We start from the raw sequence: 6065 nt of genomic DNA, 5'->3' as shown, positions 1-6065 counted from the left end.
TCAGACTGGGCACACCCTCCACTCCTCGGGGAGAAAATTGCATGTTAGTTCACCACAGAATTCCCTCTCCATGTCTTGAGATTGTTGGGTAATACAAAAATAGTGAAATAGGTTGTTTTGTTCTGGATAACTTTTGGCTTCATCACCATTATTGCAGCCACACTATTCCAGCCATGAATATTCTACTATGCTCCTGTAATATGCCTTGTAAATCGCGGAATGAATTTGGGATCCTCCAGTGGTCACTTGCTATAGAATATCCAGCCTCTGACCTGCACTTATAGCTACTGGCCCAGATGAACTTCTGGTTAATGGTGATCTACTCAGAACTTTAATGGTGGCATAGCTGGTGACGGTAAGGACATTGAATACAAAACATAAATGGCTCAGTGTCATGAACATGAAATAATAATTTAAATTCCACATCTGACTTGAACTTGTGTCTCTAGATTGCTAGTCTAAACCTGCACATTATTAGAATGGCAACTTAATCACTGCACTTATCTCACTTACATGCATCGACAAACTCATCGAGTACTACAACATGGAAACAGGTCCTTCCAACTCTTCCATGCTGACCACAGTGCCAACTAACACAAGTCCCATTTGCCCACATTTGGGCTATATTTACCTGCACCCCTCTTATCCATGTACTTACCCAAATGTTTTTGATTGTTATTATTGTACCTGCCTCATTCATTTTTTCCAGTAGCTCATTCCATATACACACCACCCTCTGAGTGAAGACATTGTTCCTCAGGTCCCTTTGAAGTCTTTCCCCTCTAATTTTTAGTTCTCATTCTCCAGAAAAAAGCCAGTGTGTGTCAACCTTCTCTATGATTTCATACACCTTTTTCATGTCACGCCTCATACACCAAGGAATAAAGTCCTAGCTCATCCAACCTCTCTCTATAATTCAGGCCCTCGAGTGCTTGTAAATCTTCTCTGTACTCTTTCTAGTTTAATGACATCTTTCCTATAACTGCATCTCAAATCTACATGGCAACAATAATGTCCCAACTCCTATTGTCAATGTCCTAACTGATGAAGGCCAGCATTGCCACTGCCTCAGCTAACCATGTACCTGTACTCCTATGTCCGTCTGTTCCACAATACTCCTTGCAGCCTGGCCATTCATTGTACAAGTTTCTCCCTGGTCTGAATTCCCCAAATCAAAGACTTGACACTTCTGAAAGCCATTTCCCAATCGTTAGCCTGCTTACTGAGCCGATCACAATGCCCCTGTAATTTTTGATAACCCTCTTCACTGTCTACGATACTGGTAGGGTATTTTTAGAGTAAGCATATAACTTCAGCAACCAACTTCAGCCATTAATCTTCAAATCTGAACATAGACTAGATTAAATTTAAAATGCAGCTCTGAACATTGGGTTCCTAAGAGCCATGAATCACAGTTAATGAAAAGATCGGACAGTGCTTATTAAAATTTGTTTAGGTGTCTGTAGTATGTGTGCAAAACAGGAGGTGCAAGTTTGCGTGTAGTTCAAAGGAAGCATTGCGGATGCATTGTGTATTGTCCTTTGACCTTTTGCACATAAAATGCTGTGTAGTGTTGAATCAAGTAGGCCTCTTCCTCCAAAAGGGGTCTCATTATGATGCCTGCTGTTTCTCATTTTGTCGAATAAAGAGACTACTTCATATCTACCAGTACTTCTCTCCAGTGACTTTGTTAACGCAACTATAGATGCCACCTACTTTACAATCATCTGCAATTTTACTAACAGTATTTTGTACATTCACATCCAAATCATTGATAGTCAACACAGGTCCCAGCACTGACTCCTGTAGCACATCAGTTGTCACAGGCTGATAATTCTCTGTTTCCTACTATCAAGCCAATTATGAATCCAATTAACTATCTCAAACTGACCTCACGCATCTTTTGCACACCGTCCATATGTGATTTGCTTGCTAAATGATGCCTTCAAAAGCCAAGTTTCCAAATATCACTCCACTTCTTCCTACTTGCAAATTCTCCTGTAACTTTTGTATCACAACATTACACATAGGTAACACCATTTTCTGTATTGCACATAAACATTTATTATAGCTGCACATTCCTGACCTCATGAGCTTTTGGTGTAGCAGTTTCTACTGTTTCATTACCCTGTTCCACTTTAAATGAAGTACCAGTTCCTTTGCACTTCACGTCCTTTGCTTCTTTGGAATTCGACATAGGGAATTAATAATTTTTTTAAATGAAAACAGTATAAATAAGCCAGTTCTAAAATTTACAGAGAAATCATCGCAAATTCCATGTTGTCAACATTGTCTACATCAGAACCCAGAAAAGGAAATGTGATTGTGTACGATCATAAAATATACTGAACGTGCCAACAAGGTAGAGGGTGACAACCTTTTGTGCGCAGCTTAAATTCCTTTGTATGCAAGTAGCAAAAGATGTGTGTGCATGCACACAGGCACGTCTTAGAGGGAACATTGCCCTTTAGTAACTTAACCACTGCTGATCTCAAACTCACTGGCCAGTAATTTTCTGAGTAGTACATGTTATGAATTCTCTTGTTAAACTCTACTTTCCATTAAAACTGGACACAATATAAATTGTTTCAAATTTGTCCACTTTGTGCCACCAATTTCTAATTTCACAGGTCAATCCATTGTATTATTTGGTTTGTTTTTAAGATCTGTGCATTGTTGGGAATGCCAGCATTCAGTGCCCTTGAGAAGATAGTGGTGGCTGTTTTCTTGAATCACTACAGACCTTCTTGTGAGGTACTCCCACAATACTGTAAGGTAGGGTGTTCCAGGATTTACACCCAGCAACACGAAGGAACAGCAGAAACAGAATCTTGCTTATTACCACTATCCTGTATGACATGAAATTTGTTTTGCAACAGCAGTAAAGTGCAAAGCATAAAATTGCTATAAATTACAAAATAAATAAATAGTGCAAAAAAGGTGCACTCAGATGGCGTTCAATGTATTTGCAGTTCAGGACCCTGCAATTTGGAAGAAAACCAGCAAGTAGTGACATTCCTTTGCATTCCTGGTCTTGAGGCCACAGGTTAACTGCAGTGCATTTTCCAAGTGGCAAAAACTGCAGCCACCATGTGCTGGTGTAGAGGGAATTAATTCTTAGGGTGATTGACTTTCTGCCAGTCAAGCATCTTAACAGTCGTTGGAGCTGCACTCATCCAGGCAAATGAGAATATTCCATCAAACTCTTGACTTTCACCTTGTAGATAGTGGAAAAGCTTTGGGGTATGTGAAGGTGAGTCACTTGCTACAATATACCCAGCCTCTTACCTGCTCTCATACTATAGCATGGCTATAGTTATGTTAAGTTGCTGGTCAATGGTGACCTCAATGATTGAAGGTCATTCAGCATGGTTAATATCATTGAATTATAAAGTTAAGTACTGAGTTTGGCTCTTGTTGCAGATGATTATTGCCTGGAACACTTAACACACATGATACTTTTAACACATATGTTACTTGCCACCAATCAATCCATACCCAAACACTGGGTCAGTGTACTTCTGCAAATGTTTCCTGTGACGGCTGATGGTGTGATGAATGACAATCAGCTATGAAGATGCACGGGATAATTTAGTGGGGGTTAGATAAAACAAAGAAAGGAAATCTTGATGAAGTCTCAAATCTTAACACCCACAAAAATTAAATAATTTATGAGACCGAATCCATGACCAACTGGTTTAAAGGACAAAGCACTAAAACCAGTAGGTCATGAATTCAGTGTCTATTTCAAGCCTCAAGTACTTCTGGAGCCTCGTTGCATACTAATAATACAGTACTGTACTTATTTTCCCATCTCATTCATTTAGTTTACACTCATACTTCAGACTACTCAAGTCCTGGGTTGGAAATTGAAGTCATGACCTACTGGTTTAGAGGGCAGAGTAATGCTAAATTAGAAAAACTGACAACATTTGTTCGCACCGTTTATGGGATTTCAGTAATACATTAGTTTCATACTTTGTTATCGCTAAGGCATTTTGGAAATAGTTAAAAACTGCTCCTTATTCAAGCAGATGGAAAAGACAGTTTTTCAAAATGTCCTAATACCCCATTCATGGCTCTAATCCTCTAAGCAACTGAATGGCCAGCTGTACCTCGGTTGTTTATGGGGTACTATCATTTCCCATAAACCCATGGTAGTTTGCCTCCCAAATGCCAGGGTCCAGGATGTTTCTGATCACGTCCAAGATATCCTCAAGTGGGAAGGAGAACAGCCAGAGGTTGTGGTACATATTGGTATCAACGACTTTGGCAGGAAAAGGGAGGAGGTCCTGAAAGCAGGCTACAGGGAGTTAGGAAGGAAGTTGAGAAGCAGGACCACAAAGGTAGTCATCTTGGGATTACTGCCTGTGCCAAGTGACAGTGAATATAGGAATAGAGTGAGGTGGAGGATTGGAGCAGGGGCAGGGATTCATACTTCTGAATCATTGGGACCTCTTTTGGAGCAGGAGCTGTATAAAAACCTGTATAAAAAGGACGGGTTGCACTTGAATCCCAGGGGGATCAATATCCTGGCAGGGAGGTTTGCTAAGACTATTGGGGAGAGTTTAAACTAGGATTGCTGTGGGATGGGAACCAAACTGAAGAGATGAAGGAAGAGATTGAATTTTTTGAGGATGTGACTAAACACATTGATGATGGTAGAGCAGTAGATGTAGTGTATATGGATTTCAGAAAGGCATTTGACAAGGTACCCCATGCAATGCTTATTCAGAAAATAAGGAGGCATGGGATCCAAAGGAACATTGCTTTGTGGATTCAGAACTGGCTTGCCCACAGAAGGCAAAGAGTGGTTGTAGACAGGTCATATTCTGCATGGAGGTCGGTCAGCAGTGGTGTGCCTCAGGGATCTGTTCTGGAACCCTACCGTTCGTGATTTTTATAAATAACCTGGATGAGGAAGCAGAGGGATGGGTTAGTAAATTTTCTGATGACACAAAGGTTGGAGGTGTTGTGGATAGTGTGGAGGGCTGTCAAAGATTACAGTGGGACATTGATAAGATGCAAAAATGGGCTGAGAAGTGGCAGATGGAGTTCAACCAAGATAAGTATGAGGTGGTTCATTTTGGTAGGTCAAATATGATGGCAGAATATAGTATTAATGGTAAAACTCTTGGCATTGTGGAGGATCAGAGGGATCTTAGGATCCGAGTCCATAGGATGCTCAAAGCAGCTGCGCAGGTTGACTCAGTGGTTAGGAAGGCATACGGTACACTAGCCTTCTTCAATCATGGAGTTGAGTTTAGATGCTGAGAGGTAATGTTGCAGCTATTTAGAACCCTGGTCAGACCCCACTTGGAGTACTGTGCTCAGTTTTGGTTGCCTCACTATAGGAAAGATGTGGAAACTATAGAAAGGGTGCAGGAGATTTACAAGGATGTTGCCTGGATTGGGGAGCATGCCTTACGAGAATAGGTTGAGTGAACTTGGCCTTTTCTCTGTGGAGCAATGGAGGATGAGAGGTGACCTGATAGAGTTGTATAAGATGGTGAGAGGCATTGATTGTGTGGACTATCAAGAGGCTTTTTCCCAGGGCTGAAATGGTTGCCACAAGAGGGCACAGGTTTAATGTGCTGGGAGTAGGTACAGAGGAAATGTCAGGGGTAAGTTTTTTACGCAGAGAGTGGTGAGTGTGTGGAATGGGCTGCCGGCGGTGGTGGAGGCACATACGATAGGGTATTTTAAGAGACTCTTGGATAGGTACATGGAGCTCAGAAAAATAGAGGACTATGGGTAACCCTAGGTAATTTCTAAGGTAGGGACATGTTCAGCACAACTTTGTGGGCCGAAGGGCCTGTATTGTGCTGTAGGCTTTCTATGTTTCTATTTCCAAACTGATTGCCTCTCAGGTTACAACATCGACTGCAGTCCATATAGTTTTCGCAATCCATTACGAAAAGTGCACATAACGTACTTTAAAGTTATCCTTGAAGTAATTTAGATATTTAAATTCTAAGTAGTATACTGACGGCACACCCGCCCGCAAGCGAATCGCGTTACCAGACATCGCCCGCCAGCCAATCAGAGCAACTGTTATTAAACGG

This window comes from Hemitrygon akajei, chromosome 30 (assembly GCF_048418815.1).
Source record: "Hemitrygon akajei chromosome 30, sHemAka1.3, whole genome shotgun sequence".
Classification (NCBI taxonomy): Eukaryota; Metazoa; Chordata; class Chondrichthyes; order Myliobatiformes; family Dasyatidae; genus Hemitrygon; species Hemitrygon akajei.
The sequence above is the reverse complement of the archived record's forward strand: the minus strand, read 5'-3'. Positions refer to the sequence as shown.